At 42.1% G+C, this 24,874-nt stretch overlaps 1 protein-coding gene and 1 pseudogene across 6 annotated transcripts in view; both read right to left on the bottom strand.

Moving 5' to 3' along the window:
- The window catches only part of PRLR (prolactin receptor), a 346,542-nt gene that overhangs the window by 81,963 nt on the left and 239,705 nt on the right, over positions 1-24,874 (bottom strand). The gene's annotated exons all lie outside the window — the stretch shown is intronic.
- LOC128838943 (histone H4-like) lies at positions 17,997-18,314 on the bottom strand (annotated as a pseudogene).

Below are 24,874 nucleotides of genomic sequence, written 5' to 3'. Positions count from 1 at the left end.
CTTTCAGCTTTGATAGAGCACACACCAGCTTCAGTCAGCATCTTCCCACTATCTTCCTGACAACGCTTTTGTGGCTACTTCTTTTCGTTCTTTTTCTCATCAGTGACCACCAAAATATACCCATCCTTAGCTTATATAGGAGTGTTTTTGTTCCTGATTCTTCCTTCTCATTTTCTCTTTACTTTCCGCAAAGGCTTGTGTTGGGATGAGCTAGAGAAATAAGTCAGAGCAAAACAAACAAGTATTCTTTTCAGTTCACCTTTAAGATGAATATAAACCTGGATTTTGTTTGTGTGATGGGAGCAGACCAACGTTAAAAACTAAAATCTGGATTAACAATGCATGGAAATTATTAACAGACTGATTTATATCATAGATTGATGGATTTGTTGAGTTTTTTTCAAAACTATTAGTTTCGTAGCTAAGTAAATTGAATTATATCATTTTATATTTAATCCGAGTTGAACAGCAGCACATTTGTTGGCATCTTTATTGTTGTTGTTGTTACTACTACCACATACATTTTAAACTCTGATTACTACAGACTTTACAGTCTATAATATTCACACATAAAGACAGTGCTGGACTGGCTATGTTAGCCAAAAAAAGATCGACAGCATCCAACAATAACTTTCACTTCCATACAACTGATTTTTTAAAATAAATTTCATGATGAAGACAAATTACAGATCTTATCTTATATTGCCTTTGCTCATACAAAGAAAATGTCACTCTGAGATGGACACAGTTCATGATAATTGCAGGCAAACTTTGTACTTGGCCCTGGTTCTTGATTAAAATTCAATGTATTGTTATTTAAATTTGAATGCCTAAAATCTGATCTTGAATATGATCAACTGCAGCAGATTCTGGTTTAGCACTTGACACCATAAAGTTTAGGATTTCAGTATTTGAATTGTGAAAGCTTCACTACTACTTTAAGTAAAAGAGTTAAAAATTGGATAAGGGTAATCTGAGGCAATAGGAAGTGACAATTGCAGTTTTAACAAAGCTAAGAAAGTTATGTGTATAGTGCATAGTTGGAGAAGTGATGCCCTTGAAGTATTTCCCCTTCATCACTATTTGGTCAGTTTCTATTTCAGAAATGTGTGATTAAATTGTGATGGGTTTGGTCACAGAGACTCCCCTCGAGACTGTCACTGGATATGCTGAGATACCACTGAGAACAACCCTTCTGCCAGAACAGGCACCCCTCCACTCCTGTGTTGCTGAGTTAGACCCTCCAGTCAGCTCCAGCAGAGACCCAGAGGTTGGGCCAGGCCTCTCTGCAGTTCAATGAAACTGAGATTCACTCAGCCCAGGGGCTTCTCAGTTAACAGGGACTTTCCCAGCGCCCAGTGTCCAGCCGTTCTGGGAGCCTGAACCCCAAATAAATCTGTTTTACTCTGCTTAATGCGTATGACAGGGTAAATTAGTAAATTGTCCACCCTCTATATCACCAATAGAGAGATATGCACAGCTGTTTGCTCCCCCAGGTATTAATCACTTACTCTGGGTTTATTAATAAACAAAAGTGATTTTATTGAGTATAAAAAGTAGGATTTAAGTGGTTTCAAGTAATAACAGACAGAACAAAGTAAGTCAGTAAGCAAAATAAAACAAAACATGCAAGTCTAAACCTAATACATTAAGAAACTGATTACAGGTAATATCTCACCCTCAAAGATGTTCCAATAAGCGTCTTTCATAGACTAGACTCCTTCCTAGTCTGGGCCCAATCCTTTCCCCTGGTACAGTCCTTGTTAGTTCCAACAGCCATCTCAGGTGGTGAGCAGGGGTTTTCTCATGACTGGCACCCCCTTTGTCCTGCTCCACCCCCTTTTATAGCTTTGGCACAAGGCAGGAATCTTTTGTCTCTCTGGGTCCCCACCCTCCTTCTAAATGGAAAAGTACCAGATTTAAGATGGATTTCATTATCAGGTGACATGGTCACATGTCACTGTAAGACCCCTAGTCTCCATTCCCCATGGGCTGGCCCACACATACACAGGAAGGCTTTCAAGAAACTAATGCCATTTACAACTGATTGTTTCTGGAGCACCCTTAATGGCCTTCAACCTTGCGCCCCCCCATACCCAGCTAACCCTGCCCCCCCATGGCAGCTAACCCAGCCCCCCACCCGGGGAGCCCCCGCAGCAGCTACCCCCCCTCTGCAGCTAACCCCTCCCGGGGAGACCCCGCCTCCACGGCAGCAGCTAACCCCACCTGGGTAGACTCCCCCCCGCAGCAGCTAACCCCACCTGGGGAGCCCGCCCCAGCTCACCTCGGCCCTGCCTCCTCCGCTGAGCACACCGGCGCCGTACTAATTCTCCTCCCCTCCCAGGCTTGCGGTGCCGATTGGAGGAGACTTAGAGCGGGGGCTGTGTGCTCAGCAGAGGAGACGGAGCGGAGGGGATCTGGGGCAGGGAGTGGTTCCCCTGTGCACCCCCCCCGTTACTACGGGAGGCCCTCCCCACCCCAGATCACCTCCACTCCACCTCCTCGCCTGAGCGGGCTTTTAGGCGCCCCCAACCACTAGGCGGCCGCCTAGTTTGCCTAAATAGTTGTACCGGCCCTGCCTCCACTTAATATGTTTACATCAGTGATACAAGTTTATATCTTATTCTCCTAACTCCAGATATAGAAATAATACATGCAAACAAATAGGATGAACACACTTAGTAGATTACAAGCTTTCTAATGATACCATACAAGGGGTATTTAGCGTAAAGCATATTCCAGTTATGTCATATTCATAAGCATATTTCCATAAAGCATCTGGAGTGCAATGTCACATAAATGTCAGTGGTACTAGTCACCGATCCAAAGTTCATTAAATCAATGAAGTGATTCCCATTGATTTTGATGGGTTTTGGATTAGAGCTTTAGTTGACCAGAGGACAAGTAGCGGGGGGGGGAGGGGGGCTAGAGAGTAGTCTGAAGCAAAATATGTCAGGCCTTGAGCCTCTACGGAAGATTTTGTCTTTTAAAGACTAAGATATAGAATCATAGAAATATCGGGCTGGAAGGGACCTCAAAAAGTCATCGAGTCCAGCCCCCTGAATTGTGGCAGTACCAAGTAAAATCATTCCCGATAGGTGTTTGTCCAACTTGTTCTTAAAAACTTCCAATGATGGGGACCCAATAACCTCCCTTGGAAGCCTATTCCAGAGCCTAACTACAATTTTAGTTAGAAAGTTTTTCCTGATATTTAACCTAAAATCTCCCTTACTGCAGATTAAGCCCATTACTTCTTGTCCTACACCTTCAGTGGACATAGAGAACAACTGATCACCATCCTCTTTATAACAGCCCTTAGCATATTTGAAGGTTATTATCACATTCCACATCAGTCTTCTTTTCCCAAAACTAACATGCCCAGGTGTTTTTAACCTTTCATTATAGGTCAGCTTTCATAAGCCTCGTATCATTTTTGTTGCTCCCCTTTGGACTCTTTCCAATTTGTCCCTATCATTCCTAAAGTGTGGCACCCAGAATTGGATACTACTCCAGCTGAGGCCTCACCAATGCTGAGTAGGGCAGGACAATCACCTCCCATGTCTTACATGTGACACTTCCATTAATACACAACAGAATGGTATTAGCCATCATCAAAACTACATCACATTGAGGACTCATATTCAATTTATGATCCAATATTACCTCCAGACTCTTTTCAGCAGTACTACCACTAAGCCAGTTATTCCCCATGTTGTAGTTGTGCATTTGATTTTTCTTTCCTAAGTGAAGTGCTATGCACTTGTCTTTGTCTGAATTCAACAAGATTAAATTAAATAATTTTCAATTTGTCAAGGTCATTTTGAATGTAAGCTTGATCTCCAAAATGCTTGTAATCCTAGCTTGGTGTTGTCTGCGAGTTTTATAAGCATACTCTCCTCTCCATTATTGAAGTCATTATTGAAAATATTGACTAGTACTGGACCTAGGACTCACCCTGCAGTACCCCACTAAGTATGTCCTCCCAGTCTGACAGCAAACCATTGATGACTACTCTTCTAGTATGTTTTTGCAACCCATTGTGCATCCATCTTGTAATTTCATCTAGACCGCATTTCCCTAGTTTGCTTATGAGAATGTCATGAACTGCATCAAAAGCCTTCCAAAAAAAATAAAGATATGGCATATCCACTAGGCCAGTAACCCTGTCGAAGGAAATTAGGTTGGTTTGGCATGATTTGTTTTTGACAAATGCCTGCCAGCTATTACTTATAATCCTATTATCCTCTAGATGCTTACAAACTGATTGTTTAATAATTTGTTTCAATATCTTTCCTGGCATGGAAGTTAGACTGACTGGTCTATAATTCCCTCGGTCCTCGCCCCTGTCCTGCCCTAGCCCCGCCCCTGCCCTACCCACTTCCCACCCCCCTCAGAACCCCCAACCCTCCGCCCCGCTCCTTGTCCCCTGACTGCCCTCTCCTGGGACCCCTGCCCCTAACTGCCCCCCAGGACTTTACCCCCTACCTAAGCCTCCCTGTTACTTATCCCCTAACTGCCCCCTCCTAAGACCCCCCCCAAATGCCCCCCAGGACCCTATCCCCTACCTGACTGCCCAAAACCTTATCCACACCCCCAGAAAGCCCCCCCCCGAACTCCCAACCCCCCCGTCTCTTGACTGCCCCCTCCAGAACCTCCCTGCCCCTTCTCCAACCCCCTGGCCCCCTTGTTGTTGGCCTTTCTTCACCTAACATCTTGGTGAACTTGCTCAGGAACTGCCTGAGCCGCTGGGCAGCAGCAGGGGAGGAGCTCCAGACTGCCGGAGCCGATCTGCGATGCAGGGAGGGAGGGAGTGAGCTCTGCTGCAGGGGGAGGAGGGATTCCCTCTCACTGTCGGAGCCCCATGTAAGTGGCACCATCCTGCTGCCCTGTTAGCCGTGTGTGCTCTGCATGGGGGGAAGGGGGGGGAAGTCCGGACATTAACAAATTCCCCCCGGATGCTATTTTTAGTTCAAAAATCCGGACATGTCCGGGGGAATCCGGACGAATGGTAACCCTAAGTGAACGGTAACATCACATAATTGGCAGTCGTCTACCAATCAGTTAGGTGGGTGAAAATCAAATGCATTTAAGGGACCAGAATGTAACTGCTTTTTGTCCCCTGAAGCCCATTTATAAAACCAGGATGAAGAAAAGCATTAGTTTCCCTTTGATCTTGAAATCTGCAACACCATATCTTTTCCTAGGGTTGTTGGTAGATTAAAATGACTGCATTAGGCACACATGGCCAACCCCTCCCAGCTTACATTCATGCAACCACCCTGAAGTCAATGGGTCTGATTCTGACCTCCCATTCTAGGTTTAGCCTGGTGTATATACGTAGGCTTGGAATGAGTCTATTAAAATCATTAGTTGTCTGTAAACTTCAATTTCACCTGATGCACAGAAATAGATGGAAAAAATATGCATCGATAGTACACCTCTACCTCGATAGAACACTGTCCTCAGGAGCCAAAAAATCTTACTGCGTTAGAGGTGAAACTGCGTTATATTGAACTTGCTTTGATCCACTGGAGTGCACAGCCCTGCCCTCCCGGAGCACTGCTTTACTGCGTTATATCCGAATTCGTGTTATATCGGGTGGCGTTATATCGAGGTAGCGGTGTAGCGAGTTAGTACAGGGAGCAGTTTGCCATCCCCTGTTCAGCAGCTGGCAGCTACTGCAGTCATGGCAGCACTAGGACACCTTCCTAGTGACAATGACCACGTGGCTGGGCCGGGAACACTTGCCCAGAGCAGCAGTGATTAAGTCACAGACAGCTACAACAGCTGCCAAGCAGTGCTGGAACTGCAGATCTGCTTGACCCCAAAGTTTAGGAAGAGCATGAATGCTATTACATTTGTGGCAGGGGCCCAACTTCACTAGTACAGTAAGAGAGGCCAAATTTGTCATTTTATGACAGTAATGGGTTGTAAAAAAAGCCTTAGAGGAATAGTGCAGTGAATACCCTGACCTCAAACTCAAAACAGAGGAAAAGTCTGGAAAGGGAAATGAGAATAATTTGCACCACAAAGTTTATAAAAAACATAAGTCTCCAGAAAGGCAAATCATGTTGCTTAACATTTGAACAGGATGTCTCATTTGAAATTAAAAGTCAAGCAAAGGTAACCAAAGCTTCAATAGGGTCTGTTTGGGAAGAACGATACAAAAGAAAGAAGCAGCTGTGGATTTTCTATACAATATGGTACATGCTTTGAGTCCAATGAATGGTTTCTATAGTTTGAGCTTTTTATTAGCTCTGCTTTATAAGTATGCAGCGGCAGGCAGCACGCACTGGCCCAGAACACTGTCAACTGGAAGAAAAATACCTGCCTGAAGTTTTTGCTCACCACCAAGCTGCAATTAAAGATCTTTGGAGTGGTCAGAAATTGACTTTAGTAACTGATGAAACCCCAGAGCTTTCCAGACAGCCAGCAATGAAAGTTCTTGCAATGTTCTACAGTGACAAAAATACATAAATAAATACTATACTATTGAAATCATCTGTTCTTCCATGCAATGTAGGGGTCATTTTAATTTAGATTCAAGATGTGTTGTGAGTACAGCCAAATGTGGGAAAACTATGTGCCAATTAACATGCAATATTTAATAAAGGACTTGAAAAATGTATCCACATGTGCTGCACATTCCATGTATTGCTCATCTTTTGCACATACGCATTGATCAGGCAATACATTCTGGGACATCAATGAATTTGTGGTACATTTTCCAGTGTAATTTAAACATGCCAACAGGAAAAGGTGAGGAGAGGACTGCCTGAGTAGAGTCCCCAGCTTTACTGAATTTTGGAAAGCCATTCATTTTATTTTGGGATAATACAAATAACGTGAATAATATATATGCATGTAGCACCTTTCATCTAAAGATCACAAAGGGCTTTAGCTTCACAACACCCCTGTTGTATTTTTAATTAACCATTTTGATTCCCATTACAGATTGACTCGAACTCAAAATATACCACAGACACAGCAGCTTGATAAAGTCTGCAGATAAAGTTAGCATTTTTATATTAATAGTTCTTAAAAGCAAAACTCTATCAAACTACCATTGGTTCTGGCATGGCACTTTGAACTTGAAGCAGGGCTGATTTTGACTCCTTTTCCAGTTCAAATTGTAGTTTGCACAGTTCAGATCAACAGCAAATTATATTAATTTTCACACAACTGTCATTAGTGATGCTGAAATAGATCTACAGTAATTACAAAACACTTTAAAACAGATATGATTTGTGAGACCAGTAACTCTAATATTGTTTTTTGGTGGGCACTTTGCTCTGCTGTATTTTTACATGGTGTTGATGTATATGCCAGTAGATAAATATTGTGTTGTAAATAAGGCAGCTTGTCTCAGTGGGCAAGTAGTACCACAGTGAGCTTAGCACAGAACATAAACAATCCTGTTGATTGCTATACTCTCAGGAGCATGGCCAGTAATGAGATACTTCATTTGCTGCTATGTTCCCTTGGTTGTCTTGGAGTGAAAGATTTGTATCTATCTATCATGATGTGGATTTCAAGTATCATGGACTTAAAAAAAAAGTATGCATCATTTTGGCTTGTTTTGCTAACATGAGCCCAAATCACAATTTTGTTTTTTATTGCTAATTTCAAGATGCCTTCTTTGCTTCAGAGAATTTATTTCAATCACTCATAAATTTTAAATGGATGTCAGCTGATTCATTTTGCTATGAGGACTGTGGGAAAATGGCACAATATTTTAATCTTTTCCACAGCCGGCTATGCATGTGCCCCCAAACAAAATTGTGATTACACACAAAAAAAGTTGGCACATCAAGGAATGCTAAAACAAAACCTATCCATGTCGAAAGCGTGGAAAAAATTGTTTAAGAACATTTCATGCTAGTGGAAACATTACTTATATAAAGTTGGCTAGGTTAGAGATAGATGAGCTCAGTGCAACTTTCTATTGTTGATAATGAAAGGGAGCCAGATATTTATCAATAGGTTTTCCCCTGGACTTTGATTCATACTTTTGCTCAGCATCGCCTCTTTCCTGTATATTCCTGGTGCTACTACATACACCTCCTCTTTCCATCACTACCACTTCCACCTGCACAGCTCAGGCCTTGAGACAAGTGCTGCACAATCCCTATTGCTAGGAATTTTTTTTTCTGAGTAGCACTAATATGTAGCTAAACATCAGGGGGTGCTGGAGAACTGCTGACTGCACCATGTATCAGCATGACCTTCCTCCTATACACTAATATATTTATGTCAAATGTATCCAGGTTTAATACTATTGAAGTGAATGAAGTTACACCAGGGATTAATTTGGCCCATTGTTTATTCAGTGTTCTCAGTCTCTAACATCCTGAGACTCAAGCGGGGGTCACAGAAAGCCGGGCTACTTGCTAAGGGAGTTAATCTGAAGTTACTCCCCACAATGGGACTCAGTTGAGGTTCTTCAGGCACAAAGTTAGCAGAATAAAGCCATTACTCAGCAGAAAACACTGGGATTTTGATATTCTGCTCCCCCCCCCCAGTTTTCACCGTGCAACTCTCAGCTTCGTATAGGAATATTCTCCTGGCATATATCCAGTGATTCATGTTGATGATCATGGATTTGTTTATGTGGGAGCAAAATGCCAATTTTGCCTGCAAACAGTACAGTATTTGAGATTACAGAAAATAACTGGTTTATGAAAAAACAGAAAACCAAGCACACTTTCATTTTGACCTAAAAGTTTTTCTTGCTGATAAAGAACTTAACATCTTGTTGTTTTTAAATATATCTGAGCTTTGCACTTTGATGCAGCCCTGAAATTGGTTCAGGGAGATTCTAATGGGACAATGCAATAGAGTTGCACTGTGACCCTTAATCACAGAGTTTATTTGCAGATAAAAATATTAATCTCCTTATATCTGTGAACATATAACAGAAATAAGAAACAAACAAACAAAATGTGACAGGTACTTGTTTTTTTGGCATAGTCTTGATAGATGAACAGGAGGGAGACTGAGGTGGGCCAAAATTTCAGTGCAGTTTTAAACAAACCTCCTCTAAATTTTACCTGTTCTTTACTGATCTCTGGAGTTCAGCTAAATGCAGAGACTATCCATACAGTCCTGTACATGAAATAACAGATTATGCTTATACAGTACATCTTATTTGAAGATCTCATAAGGTAGAGGTTACACAAAGGTACAGGACTGTCAAGTAACTTAACCAAGATCTCACAATGAGACAGAAGCAGAGTTGGGAACAGAACCTAGATCTCCCCATTCCTAAGTGGCAAACATGAGGCAACACTACTTCTTCTATGAAAATGCATAGGAAGTAACCAATTAGCCTCATTGTTTTGGAATAAATATTTACCATACTACAATTTTTCCCATGCATTATATAAAATCAGAATTTATTGCATTCGTATGTCAGATGAATATTTATTACGAATTGAAATAAATCCAGATGAATGAATGTTAAATACAACTCAGCCTTTCACAGCTAAATACAAGGTTGAACAGTTTAGCATAAGTATTTTGCACATACTCTAAGGGACTGTGATGCTGTATGATTGAATATGACCATTTATGTCATTGATATGACTACTGTTTTACAATTGTAACAAAGCTTGTATAAAGTATATCATTTAAGTGTCAATGGAAAAGTTACAATCTATCAAATATGATTATCCTGGTTAAATCCATGTATCATTTTGGTATCTAAAGTTATGAATATTGGCTTCGTACTAGTATCTTATACACGTGTTGTATTCCTGGGTGACAGCCAGGGCCCCAGGTGCAGGGCCAGCAGCTAGGGCCGGGGCCGGGGCCAGGAGTGGAGCTGGGTGGCGCTCCCTCCCTGCCCCCGGTGGGCACTGGCCCGGGCCCCAGCGACACCCCTCAAATGGTCATCCACGCCCCATAGGGGAGAGCACCCCCCAGTTTGGGGACCTCAGGACTAATGCTTATATAGTTTTGGTTGTTTTTCTATTACATATGCTTATGCAGCTATTGAAAGAACTATTCCTGACTTTGAGTCTTTATCCAGATGTGTGCTTGACTATAAAACCCTTTATCTTTATGCCCTAGTTACATGTAAACATTGCTTATTTAAAACATAAATTGACTACTGACCACAGATATTGCCCTGTTAATGATTTACAGCGCCAGGGGAAGAAGCACTTAAAATTATGCACACTACCATTGTGAAGTACATTGACAAGCGACTCTGGAGCCAGTGCTAACATAGCAAAAGAAATGTATTACTATAACTTTATTTACCAAAGCACTGAAGCTTACCTCTTGCTGCTCACACACAATCCTCTTAAACTATAAAAAGTCCAGCATCTGCCTATGCTAATTTAAAGAAACAAAGTGGGTGAGGAAATATCTTTTATTGGGCCAACTTCAACCACCTTGTCTCTCTAATATCCCAGGACCAACACAGCCACAACAACACTGCATACATTAATTAAAAAAATTTTCAGTGAAGGAGGCAAGACCTCTCTAACACACAAATAAAATATGCTAGAAAGGGAGGAAGCTATTGGATTCCATTTGCTTTCTTGGCTATTATATTTAATGGAAAGAGGGGAGGGAAAGAAATATTGCTACCTAATGCACAGGGCTGAAAAGCATATAACCCAAAGAATAATTTAAAAATTTCAGAATATTTCCTTTCAGTTGTATGGTACAGTGATCTCTAGGTATAAAAGCATTTACTCTTCCAACAAGCCAATCTATCCACCTTCCAACAAGCCAATAAGTAACATTTACATTTAAAGGAACACTGTCAACTCTGAATCTAGTAAATTAAGGGGAAAAGAAAAAAGTTTCAGCTACACTTGCCCTTGAGCACCCCATCAATTTTTGTGGCATTAGACACATTTTCCTATTTTGAAAATGTTTATCTCCTCTGTTGCAGTGTGCAAGATCCAGATAAGCAACAGCTGAAACTGACAGATGAAGTGGGGACAATGGTGAAACTGACCAAATAGTGGAACTGAGTCAACAGGCATTGGGCACTTCTCATTCCCTTAGAGTACTTTGAAAATCCTAATCAGTGTCCTTTTGTCAGTGACCGGGACATGGGCAGCTGTGCCTAGAGGTCAAACCCAGAGTTGGTAGCTAGGAATCAAGACCCAGGGTCAGAATCAGATTCAGAGGCCAGATGCTAGAGCCCAGGCTCAGAGCCAAAGTCACAAGTCAGGACCCGCAGCCAAGGGTCAAAGTTAGGGTTACCTGGACCAAGACAAGAGCAGGGCTGGGTCCAAGCAAGAGCTGGAGCAGGAGCTATCCCAGCTGTGGGCAAATGCTTTGAGTAACCATTGAACTGCTGGGCTTCAGAATTGGTATGCTGACACTTCCAACCAATCAGACTGCCTACCACAGGCCAGCTGAGCTTGTTAGGTTGCCCAGAGATTGGCTCTGCTGTAGGCCCTGATTCCTGACACCTTTCTTCTTATTATTTTTACCATTTTCTGTCACCCAAGAATTAAACAGGGCCTTTCTGATATAAAATATGCAATTAAGCTTCCATAACAACAACATTTAAATCATACAAAGTGCTATTTGCTTTCAAGGAGCTTTTCAAGCTAACAGAGGAATCCTCACAGCTAGAGCTGGGTGAAATTTTTAGACCAAATTTGTTTTTGGTGAAAAATGTAGTTTTGGAGTCATCAAATCACTTCATGATTTCATGTAGATTTTGCCAAATAGTTTGTTTTGGGAAAAACTCTTAAAAATCCCCCCCAAAACCCAGAATGTTTTGTTTTGACATAAAGAAAATCATTTTTCAGTTCAAAAATTTTGTTTTGAAATTCTTTAATTTTATTTTTAAAAGCTCAGCAATGTTTTAAAATGCTCAAAATCAAAATGAAACGTTTTCTTAAAAATCTTTTGAATATAACTTTCTGAGTCAACAACATTTTTGAATTTTTTTTTTGGTCCAATGTGAATTTTTGTTCAATCTTTTTGAAATTGCCAGCAAATGGAAAAATCCTTCATTTGCTCAGCTTTACCCAAAGCACTCTTGGAAAGTACAGAGTATTCCATAGAGAACGGCCCTACTCACAAAGTTCAGATCCAGAGCCAAACTTCCCTAAAGTTTGGGAGCTTTTAGATCTAGGGTTTTCATTCAATCAATTGGGGGGAGTGATAGCTCAGTGGTTTGACTATTAGCCTGCTTAAACCCAGGGTTATGAGGTCAATCCTTGAAGGGGGCCACTTAGGAATCAGGCCAAAAATCTGTCTGGGGGTTAGACTAGATGAGGTCCCTTCCAACCCTGATATTCTATGATGGGGTGGGGAGAGAGGGATAGCTCAGTGGTTTGAGCATTGCCCTGCTAAACCCAGGGTTGTGAGTTCAATCCTTGAGGGGGCCATTTAGGGATCTGGGGCACAAAAAACAAACAAAGCCAACCTGTCAGAGACAGTACTTGGTCCTGCTAGTGAAGGCAGGGGACTGGACTTGATGACCTTTCAAGGTCCCTTCCAGTTCTATGAGATAGGTATATCTCCATATATATATATATATATATATATATTACATGGTAGGCACAGGCTGAAAGTTCCTATCTTCAAATTCAGGGGACAGAGAGAGGGTGTTCAGTTTTGAAAGGTGGTAGGTCAGGACCATGCCTAATTATAATCCATATTTTATAGGCTGGATAATGAAAGCAGAGTGGTTAAGTCATCAGGCAGTAGTTGTGAGGACCAGAATTAGGAGTGCCTTGATGCCAGTCCTGATATCAGACCACTGGCTAGGGAGAGGTTTCTGAAGATTGCCTTCTTTACTGGGGTAGGACAATATGCTCCACAGCTTATGCACACAGAATGACCAGAAGTATAGCACTTTTGCACAAATCCATTCTCAAAAGCCCAGCTGCTGGCCATAACTTTCTACTTGGTATTATGCCATAGCAGATCTCAATAGAAATTCATAAACACCAGAAATAGAGGTATGCTCTATGGGAATCTGGGAGGAGCCAGGGAGAAGCCACATTAGAATAGTAGAATCATAGGACTGGAAGGAACTTCGAGAGGTCTTCTAGTCCAGTCCCCTGCACTCAAGTCAGGACTAAGTATTATCTGGACCATTCCTGACAGGTGTTTGTCTAACCTGCTCTTAAAAATCTCCAGTGACAGAGATTCCACAACCTCCCCAGGCAATTCATTCCAGTGCTTAACTACCCTGAGAGTTAAGAAGTTTTTCCTAATGTCAAACCTAAACCACTCCGCTGCAATTTAAGCCCATTGCTACTTCGCCTATCCTCAGAGGTTAAGGAGAACAAATCTTCTCCCTCCACCTCATAACAACCTTTTATGTACTTGAAAACTGTTATCCTGTCCCCTTTCAGTCTTCTCTTCTCCAGACTAAACAAACCCAATTTTTTCAATCTTCCCTCATAGCTCATGTTTTCTAGATCTTTAAACATTTTGTTGCTCTTCTCTGGACTTTCTCCAATTTGCCAACATCTTTCCCGAACTGGACACAATACTCCAGTTGAGGCCTAATCAGCACAGAGTAGAGTGGAAGAATTACTTCTTGTGTCTTGCTTACAACACTCCTACTAATACATTCCAGAATGATGTTTGCTTTTTTTGCAACAGTATTACACTGTTGACTCATATTTAGCTTGTGATCCACTTTGACCCCCTCCCAAAACTCCTTCCTAGGCAATCATTTCCCATTTTGTATGTGTGCAACTGATTGTTTCTTTCAAAGTAGAGTACTTTGCATTCATCCTTATTGAATTTCATCCTATTTTCTTCAGACCATTTCTCCAGTTTGTCCAGATCATTTTGAATTTTAATCCTATACTCCAAAGCACTTGCAACAGCTTGGTATCATCCACAAACTTTATAAGTGTATCTAAATCATTGATGAAAATATTGAACAGAATCAGAACTGATCCCTTCAGTACCCCACTTGATATGACCTTCCAGCTTGACTGTAAACTACTGATAACTACTCTCTGGGAATGATTTTCCAACCAGTTATGCACCCGCCTCATAGAAGCTCCATCTAGGTTGTATTTCTCTAGTTTGTTTATAAGGCAGTCATGCAAGACAGTATCAAAAGCCTTACTAAAGTCAAGATATACCACATCTACTGCTTCCCCCCTATCCGCAAGACTTGTTACCTTGTCAAAGAAAGCTATTAGGTTGATCTGACACAATTTGTTCTTGACAAATCCATTCTGATTGTTACTTATCACCTTATCTTCTAGGTGTCTGCAAATTGTTTGCTTAATTATTTGCTCTATTATCTTTCCAGGTACTGAAGTTAAGCTGACTGGTCTGTAATTCCCCAACTTGTCTTTATTCCCCTTTTTATGGTTTGGCACTATATTTGCCCTTTTCCAGTCCTCTGGAATCTCTTCTTTCATTACTTTTTAAAGATAGTTGCTAATGGCTCAGATATCTCCTCAGTCAGCTCCTTGAGTATTCTAGAATTTATTTAATCAGGCCCCGGTGACTTGAAGACCTCTAACTTGTCCAAGTAATTGTTAACTTGTTCTTTCCCTATTTTAGCCTCTGATCCTACCTCATGTTTACTGGCATTCATTAAATTAGATGTCCAATTGCTACTAAACTTTTTGGTGAAAACTGAAACAAAAATAGTCATTTAGCATTTCTGCCATTTCCACATTTTCTGTTGTTGTTCCCTCCCCCCACATTGAGTAATGGACCTACCCTGTCCTTGGCCTTCCTCTTGCTTCTAATGTATTTGTAGAATGTTTTCTTGTTACTATGTATAGTACCTTGGTACAAAATATAACTTAGTACTCCCTGTGTTCTTAAGCTGTAGCTTACTATCAGCACCTATTAGTTTACTGTCGGCACTCCTTGGTCATGCATTAAACAAATATATCAGTGGATTTCTAAGAATAGAGGGGTCATATTGAAATAATGATAGTGTGTGGGCTTGATCTCATATTTCTTGGCTTATAACTCTTCCTTCATTCAGACCTGTATGCAATTGGTAGATCCATTTGTAGTGTGAAGTCTATGTGGCTTATAAATTGAAGAAATCTCCGTGGAGCTAGTGTAGTGCTTATTCTCCTCAGAAAAAGGCAATGTGAGAGAGCATGAGGGGCTTGTGGGAAAGAGAGAGAACTGAAAGGGAAAGAGGAGAAAGTAGCAGAAGAATATGGCCAACATTCTTTTCTTCTCCTCTGTTAATCAGCATTTGAGGGGTGTTTGGAGAGGTGTAGGAAGCATTATGCTGGAGGGTTTGCTGGTTGCCTTTCATTCGGCAGAAATGAGGGAGCAGTTAAATGCCTCTTTGATTAGATTGCAGTTGTGTGTATGTCTATCTGAGACAGAAGCAGAACACCAACAGGATGGGGGGAGGAGAGGGGAGCCAAGAGACAGCTACAGAAGCACTTTTAACTTGGCCCTAGGAAGAGGTCAAAAGAGACAGGGCTTCTTTTGGGCAGAGTCTGGCTGGAAAGAGGTTTGGAACTGTAAGCAAGGAAACTGCTCCCTCTTGTTTGTTCCTCCTGTATTTAGGGAAACAGGATTTTGTGTAGATTCTTCGTAAATAAAAAGGACTGCACCTAAAAAGTACTTGACTCACATAATCAATTTCTCCTCCTAATGAAAACAACCCACAAGATCCCAAATATTGGCTAACTGCTTGGGCCACAGGGGGCAACAGAAGGAAAGTTGAGGCCCCAAAGTTCAAGTGCAGATTGTGGAACTATCAGCTAGAACATTGGGACTTCAAGGTTCTGTGAGTGTTGGGTAAATCTGTTTCTGACCTGTTTTATGTAATGTCCATCTTGGATTTGTAAAAGGACAGCTAAGCCTCCATCTTGGATACCCTTCTCCTCAGATGATTTAGTGCCCTTTCAGCCTTTTTCAAATCAAGGAGGGGAAAGGTCAGGGCAGTTAGAGTCATGTGACAGCCATAATCTGCCTAGCAACTGCAGGTTATTTAGTGAGTGGCACGCCTGTCACTCAGGGCTGTCCATCTGAATGACAGCCAGAGTCCCACACAGTTCAGCTAGCTGCCAGGAGCCCCAGAGGGACCAGGACTCATAGGACTTTGGATTCTTGGTCTCTATTAACATACTTGCACTCAACTGCTACACACCATTAGTGAGCGCATACTTGCACTGGACTACGAGGTCAAGCAGAGACTGCGTGGGCAAGCACTGAAGACCTACCTGAGGGAGAAGATCTGCCCAATAGGGAGAAGACCTGCCCAGAGGACCTGTCCAGAGGGAGACGAATACCCAGTTCCTGAGTTCCTGTTTGGTGTCCAGTGCCCCTGATTTTCACCACTGTCCCTGTCGGTATCCTGAGTTTTTGTCATTGTGTCCCTGTCTTCAGGATATGGTATTGTAATACCCACTGTGGTTTTCCTCTGTTTTACATCCATAGGTTAAGGGGGGTTTACGGGCTCTGAGCTTCATGCTCTGGTAACTGTTAACAACTGAGTGTGTCTTCCTTACGTTGTTTATTGTCTGAAGTGGGTCCTTGTCTAGTTTACTGACTAGTGGCATAATAAATATCTGTGTGTTACATCTTATTCTGCCTCTGTCTTAATAAATCACCCGATAATAGATATGGGAGGGGGTGGGATCTGCAGACAGCCCATATTTTGATCTGTGTAGACCATAGTTAAAATGTTTTGGGCTAACATGAGCACTGGAAATAAAATTTGAGCAAGGCAGATGCCTGAGAAAAGGGCTGAAGAAGCTCTTGTCTGGAACTTCAGCACCGGGATTAGAATTCCCAGATGTCTTGATTTTATAGGGACAGTCCCAATACTTGGGGCTTTGTTTTGTATAGGTGCCTATTACTCCCCACTCCCGCCCCAATTTTTTACCCTTGCTATCTGGTCACCCTAAGTGGGATGCATTTAAGTGCTCAGCACCCTCAATTGGGGGCAGATTTTCAAACAAACTCAGCTCCTGAAATGGTTTATTAATTTGACCACACATGAAATTCAAACATCAACACTAGTTTTTTTTCCCCGAAGACAAAAGATATTTAAAGTTATCCAGTGTCCATTTTTAATTCATAACCAAATGCAAAATTCTTTAGATGTGTTAACTTCTGACAATTGTCTGAATAAGTTTAGGGCATGCAATAATGATCAACCTGCTAAGTAAATCCAATGTTTATCATCAGATTTGCATGGCTTTTGCTGCATCTTATAGTAAGAAGCTTATTGACTTGAAAGAAAAATTCTTCATGCAGACTCAAATCATGACATGGAGACAGAAAACAACCTACCATAATCTACTCACATTACAGGGAAACTATTCTTTAACTTCCTTTTGATTACATTTGCGATCATTATTTTAAACTTGCTGGTCTGCCTGAATTGTTGTTTTTTAGTAAATGGAGAGCTTCAAGACATGGACACAGAAACACCTACTTTAATAAGATCTCCTTAACCAACTTCAAGGTTAATTTACTCTTTTGCATTTGGGAATTATAATACTTTGCAACTCTACAGCTCCTTTCATCTGAGAATCTCAAATGTGCTGACAGAACAAGGAGCAATGGTCTCAAGTTGCAGTGGGGGAGGTCTAGGTTGGATATTAGGAAACACTATTTCACTAGGAGGGTGGTGAAGCACTGGAATGCGTTACTAGGGAGGTGGTGGAATCTCCTTCCTTGGAGGTTTTTAAGGCCCGGCTTGACAAAGCCCTGGCTGGGATGATTTAGTTGGGAATTGGTCCTGCTTTGAGCAGGGGGTTGGACTAGATGACCTCCTGAGGTCCCTTCCAACCCTGATATTCTATGATTCTATGGGCACCGTACAAACATTTACTGAACAGACAGTTCCCCGTCCCAAATTGCTTAATAGCTAAAACCTAGATAGAAGAAAGACAACAGGTGGATACAACAGACAAATAAAAACACAAGGAAACAATGAGTTAATGATCAGTGTGATAGGCAGTAGTCCTAGCATACCAGCTGTTGAACTTTTTATTTGAAATTGCAGCAGAGGAATTTTTTTAAGGAGGGATTTAGATGTTACTGGCACAGGTTTAGCCTCCAAATCCGTACAGAGTACGTCCCTGGAGCTTCAGGGCATAAACAATGTCCATGGCAGTCGCAGTCTTCCGCTTTGCATGTTCGGTGTAAGTAACAGCATCTTGGATCACGTTCTCCAAAAATACCTTCAGTACTCCCCGAGTCTCCTCCTAAATGAGACCTGAAATGCACTTTACGCCCCCACGACAAGCCAAACAGCGAATAGATGGTTTTATAGTGCCCTGGATATTATCCCTCAATACCTTCCTATGGCGCTTAGCACCTCCTCTTCCGAGACCCTTGCCTCCCTTACCATGACCAGACATGTTCGTTAGGATTACAGATAGAGCTGAAGGAGAATAATGTGGTGCCTTTTCAGTTATTTATGTAGAGCTCCTCTCATGCAGGAGCTGCAGCACGGGAACAAGTGTAAAGGTGCTTTCTGGAAAATTTTGCAAAAATGGGAACCAAGACTGGTATTGTTGGTGGAGCAGAGGCAGGAGTCAACAAATATACCATGGACTTACCCTGCTAGCATAGTGAGCCTAAAGATTCCTTCCTTAACTTTTGTGTTTTAATGGATTTTCTTGGGGCTAGCTTATTTTTACAAGATTCATCCCACAATTATTATATCTCAGAAGTGGCAACTCAAATGACTGTATCCCCAATGCTTTTCCCCCCAGACATATGTGCTTGATGGAAATTAAATTTTGTTCTTGCTGTTAAAGTTCAGTATTTGGAGTCTCATCATAACCTTGCTTTTTGGGTCCAATTCCATTGCAATAGAATTTTTATCAAATGATTTGTGATGCTATTTTACTTGTTTAATGTTGAAATAAATTCTACCCTCCTAAAAGCACAGTCCAGCTCCTACTCCAAAGTAATTAATAAGTAATAAAATAAATACATTATTATTTGGTTTGTTTTTCTTATTTCATTAACAAAAGACTCATTCAGATACCAGGAGAAGTTTATTAACGCAACACAAATTATTCTTTTTTTTCATACTGCTCTTATATTTCATTTATTTCCTTACTTTCATGTAGCTTTTGTTCCTGAATCTTAGGACAATGCTCAGCACAGCTCAGGAAAATGGATGAGGGGTGTAAATGGGACTTTAAGTCACCATTAAACCTTGTAGATCCTCGGGTTCCTGGGCCAGCCCCACAGTCCAATTTAGAGACAAAGGAGCCACAACCAAATCAAAACACTACACTAAACATATACTTCTCCACTGGGGAGAGGATGAGAGAAAGAACAAACTACATATGATGTTGGTCACATCACTTAATTCACTACTGGAAGGCACTCAGATTCTATAGTGATGAAGACAGTATAAGAACCTGGATAGGATCAGATAGGCCTCCTGGGCATTCCTTTGAGTAAGGGGAATACTCCACTGGTGAGCTAAAAATCGCTTTAGGGAAGTTTTGTTTCACTGGTGCAAGCTCCTGCATCAAAGAGCCTTGGTCCTGAGGTTTATTTACAAATATAAAGGAAACAGTGCAGCCCTATAGTTCAATAGAAGCTCATGGGGACTACATGTGGTTATTGATGTGAGCAATAGTTTTGTGTGTTGGCATAGGACAAGAAATAGTTAATGAGGCCTTTGATGACAAGACTACTATTTCTAGCATATGGACCAAATTCTGCACTGATATACAGCCTGTGGTCTATATAGTTAATTTTTTTAAATTAAAAAAACAGCGCCAGACTCCCAAATGCATTCCCCCTTCCCCTCTCCCCAGGTACCAAATACAACAAACAAACAAGATATCTCAAAAACAATCAAGTAGACAAAACTTGGGAAAGGGAGAGTATGATCAATAAAAGATCCCTTCCTAATCCTCACACACAACAGATTTAATATGTGAAATTTAGCACAGGCAAATGGATGACTAATTGTAAAAGTAAGGGTATTATTGGTATTTCTCATTTTTACCACACTTTAATGTTCAAACAATGCTTTGAACACATAACTAATTTATCCTCACAACAGCCTTAGGGGATAGGTGGGTAAGTATTCTTAGCCTCATTGTACTGATAGGGAAACTGAGGTGCTTAATTGGTCACTGTAAGCCTGTGTTCCCATTGCTGTTCCTATTTTCCCTCCCACAACTCTTCCATTGTCTGCTAAAAACACCCATTGCATATTGTCTTAATCTAGATTGCAAACACTTAGTACATCTCTCAGCTGTTGTACTATATGTCTGTACAGTCCCTGTAACAAAGGGGCCAGATCCTCACGGGGTCATTCAGATGCAAATATAATACAAATAGTAACTATTACAACCAGCAGCAGCACCACCACAACATAAGGAGGGCCAGGCTGACTAACTTCTCCCCTTGCCACTTGCTACACTCTGCGACACTTGCCATATGTGTTCTTTCTCTTTCTCTCTGCCCATGTTTAAGGCTCATGACTGCAATTTATTGAGTGTCTCTGGAGTGAGTTATGTTTGGGCTAAGTAAGGAGACTGTAAGACTAAAATACACATTATCTTGTTTCCTCAGAGTTCCAGACAAGACTGTAAATGTAATTTGGGTTAAAGATAAGAAAGCATTAAAAACATCTGTTACTCCTTTCTCATAAGTAGCAGGGACTAAAATATCTGCGGTACACAGCTAGAATGGTAAAAAACAAAAAACATTGTTTATTTCAAAACACACCAAATTTGCTCTATTAGTCCTGTCAACTCCATTGACAGGCATACCCGAGAACAGCCTTTGGCATGTGGACTGGAATTTTTCATGGGAGTTAGTCAGCTTAATGTAAGAGATACAAGTGCAAGAAGAATCAGTGGAGCCACAACTCTCAAAAGTCTCAATATTGTCTGCATAATATCAGAAAGCATCACCTACCTATTTATACACTAACTAATACTAAAGGTAGGTAAATATGCATATGCTCTATGAAAAGTGTATTATGAGAATATTGGGTTATTCTGTTAACCCTTCCCTAACCACTGGTAAAACATCACAGAGTGCACTGGCTCTGATCCCCAAGAAACAATCCTGCCAGCACTTTGAAACACTGGAGATAGTTATTTGATATTTTGTAATATCTTTCACCTTGAAGGCTCAGATTGGCAGGACTTTTCATTTGACCTCTTTCAAGAGGCCATTTTACTCCTACAGGGAAGTAGCCCTTGTATTCCAAGTAATATAGGAAGTGTTTTCTTATTTTGTAATTACTATAGGTTTTTAATGCTAGATTGTAACTAGAGCTGATTGGGAATTTTCCACCAGAATGATTTGACAGAAAATACCCTTTTAGTAAAACTACATTTTCTCCAGGACCCAGACAGGGACTGGAACATGGACAGGCTGGAGCTCACAGGGTAGAAGGGGCCAAGTCTGGGGTGGACAGGCTGAAGAGTCTGTACCCACTAGAGCACACTCCCCTCCAGAGCTTTGAGGACAGTGTTCTCTTGTGGGCACAGACTCTTCTGACCATTCCCCCTAAACTTTGACCCCTTAAGTTCTGCGCCATCTCCTCCAATGTGTTTCTGTTCCAATGCTGTCTCTTCCCTACCCCTGGCTCCTTGTCCTGGTCTCATTCTCCTCACACAGGCAGTCTCACTCCTCAGACTTCACATCTCAGTTCATCTCCTTGCCCAACCAATCCCAGTATCCCCCACTCCAACTCCCAGTCTAAGTTTAGCTCTTCCCCCCTTCCCCTGCCAGACTGACTCCTAGTTTCCATTTCCTTCCCCCCCACCTCCTGGTTTCAATTGAATGAACCCACCCTCCCATAGATTTGGCTGTTGTCCCTTCTGTACTAGAATCAAGCAGGCTCCTCTTCCACACTGCCAGGGCCCAACAGGTGGTCATTCAGAGTACAGGAGAAATAAGCTTTCCGTTCGCACTTCAGGTGACTGGGCCTGGCACAGCCTGCAACAGAGGTCCCCAAAATGTGGGGTGGGCCTCTCTAGGAGGGCATAGAGGAACAGTGGGGGGCACAGCTGGGGTCCAGGCCGGCCCCCACAGGTGGAAAGGTGGGAGCGCCACCCAGCTCTGCTCCTGGCCCCACGCACGGGGCACCGATCCCTGGCCAAGGCTCCGCTCCTGCCCCCAGCTGTGACCCCAGCCTCAGCCCTTTTACCTCTGTCCGTGCCATGGGGAGCGGGGCATGGATAGAAGTAAGGGGAGGCATGAGGTAAAAAGTTTAGGGACCACTGGCCTACAGCAACCCTGAGCTGTAACTGCAGGGAAAGTCCTGCTCAGCCTCCTGCTGCACCAAACTAGAACATGCCCGGTGTGGACAGAATCGTTGAGATAGCTGAGAAAACTAAAGAGTCTCTACTGAGCATGTGCAAACTGCAGTTTTTCAAAGGCTTATAACTTGGCCAAATTTGGGCAGATTTTCACATGGATGGAAAAAGGCATATCCCTCACACAAAGGCCATGCTCCAGCCAAATTTCAAATCCATGCTTCAAATAAAAAGGTTTCAAGAAGTTTTTAACATGGACAAAACAATGTGTTTTTTCCCTAGCCTCATTCTTGAAAATGGCCAAACCGTTATAGCTGAAATTTCCTAAAAAAATTCAGCCTGACGCACACACCTTGCATGGAAAATTTCAGCACAAACAGTTAAAGTTTGGCAAAGTCATGAGCAACTGAAACAAGGTCTTCATAATGGGAAGTGTTGGGCAAACTTCAGAACAGACGGTGCTATCAGTCCCACCTATAACATATGTACATATTTACAACATCAAGATCACAGATCTATAATTCCCTTTGAAGTCAGTGGGACCCCATTTTGTAGCCAAGGAGAATTTAGCATTAAAATATTGCTTTAAAAATAATCAAGGAGAGCCCAAGAGCTGAACCCCAACTTGAACAAAAAATTCAAATGGAAGACATAGTAAAAATGTATACGACACACATTCTGTTCTTTGTTCATTTGTTTTCCAACCCAGATCATTGGTTAAAATTTGCAGATGCTTATAACCTAGCTGACTGTTTTCCCCCTTAGATCACCAAGCATGACTTATAATTAATTAATTTAATTTTTGCTTTAAAAGGTCATTGCCTTAACTTCTGTCAGAATGCAATCTCATGATTTTGTCCACCACTAAGAAAGGCAGGAAAATGTAATGGGTACTTTGTGAGCATACTGCAGGCTTAGCCAGTTAACTTGGTAAACAAAATATAGCTACAAGTAACAGAGTCCAAGCAATTAAATCTGGTTTCAATCTGGTTCACTTGCAAAATGATCTGTGGAAAAGAAAACTACTATAAATTCAAATTAATTTTCTTCAGTAGATTTTACTCTACTGCTATCATCTAATCCCCATTTCTTTTACTGCAAAGAATAGTTGTCTTTCTCCAATACTGCTATACCAGTGCTATAAATGATTTCAGACTAACATTTTCTATTCCATTGGTAAAAAATATCCAAACCTACAAAACCGTATTTAGAGGTAACCCTGTGTAATGAAAACATATTATTAACAAGCCTTGATAGTTAGCGATATGGAACTGCAGGCTCATAGAGGAGAATACCTTTCTTCCCAAAAGGTCCAGTCTCTGAGTTCATGTCAGCTGGGATGGTCTTAGGATGTTGTGACCCTGCTATGTCCATAGCTGCCTGCATCACCAGTGAGTTGGGTGCTGGATGGGTGAAAAAAGGAACTCTGCTCCTTTGGCCAGGGTAAAACAGCATCTCTCAGCTCTTCGAGGTGTGGGGGCCCAAGAGGCTATGGTATACCAGACCAGTCTGGCTAGTTCCATGTTGGCCTCATTAACTGAAAGCGCCATCTTGCTTGGACCTGGATGTTGCAGAATGTCAAGTAGCTGGCGTTGGGAATCCTGGACCTCCTTTAGTGGGATCTGAAGGTCATTTGCTATCCTCTGCAGTAGCTCCTGGTACTGCCTATGATCATCTGACAGAGACAGCAGGGCTGGATTGATTGCTTTGCCTGGAGACAAGGAGGAGATAGATCCCTGTCAGTACTGTCAGCACCTGTGGATCTGTATCAGTTTCCTCCTCCTCACACTCAGATGGAACCAGCAGATGCCAAGTGAAAGAAGTCTGGCAGTATTTGTGGACGGACCCAGGACATCTGCCATATGCGTCCCACAGATCCCAGTAGGGCCATTATCAGGGTTGACTGGTTGAGGGGGACTTCATGGCAATGGGTACTGGCAGTCCCTGGGAAAGTCATATCTGGTTTGGATCGCCTACACCCTGTCAGGACTCATCTCTCTGTGAGGAGATAAAGGACCAGCCGGAGTATCAGACTCGTCCAAGTTGGAAACGTGCTCTTGCTCCACTGGTGGGGTTGATGGTACCGGAGATGAACACTCCTGCCTGAAGGCTGAGGCAGAGATAGTTCCTGTGTTCCTCAAGTAGTTTTGTCCTCAGCAATGTCCCTCAGAAGGACTGGGCCAGAGAGGAGAGGGGACTGAGAGTAAGGGATAAAGATATCATTCAGTGAGACATAAATGTCAAATAGGTCCTGGTGTTCAGGGCATTCTGGTGGTTGGGACCAATGGTTCTGATGTATCCCAAGACATTGTGAGCAGCTGGTCCTTCGTAGGATTGGCTGCTACTATCAAAGAACATGGTCCAGCATTCTTGGATGGAGCCGGTGGATGCCAATTTTGATATTTAGGAGTTGGAGCCGGCAATGGAATTGATGGATCCTCTTTCTTTTGGGGTTTTATCCTTCTGTATGGAGGGGACTTGTGCGGTCCTGAGCTCTTGGGACCCATGCCAAAAGGCCCACCTGCCCTGTATGGGGTGGGATCTCTTCTCATAGGAATAGACCTGATGGGGATCTGTCCTTGTAACCCTGAGAGTGCTCCTTACTCTATGGATGAGTCCTTGGGCTTAGCAGCTCTAGGCTTTACTCCCAAGCTTGTGCTTGGTAAGGCGCTGCTTGT

Source organism: Malaclemys terrapin, chromosome 6, assembly GCF_027887155.1.
Source record: "Malaclemys terrapin pileata isolate rMalTer1 chromosome 6, rMalTer1.hap1, whole genome shotgun sequence".
NCBI lineage: Eukaryota > Metazoa > Chordata > Testudines > Emydidae > Malaclemys > Malaclemys terrapin.
Note: the sequence above shows the minus strand (reverse complement) of the source record. Positions and strands in the feature narration are given on the sequence as shown.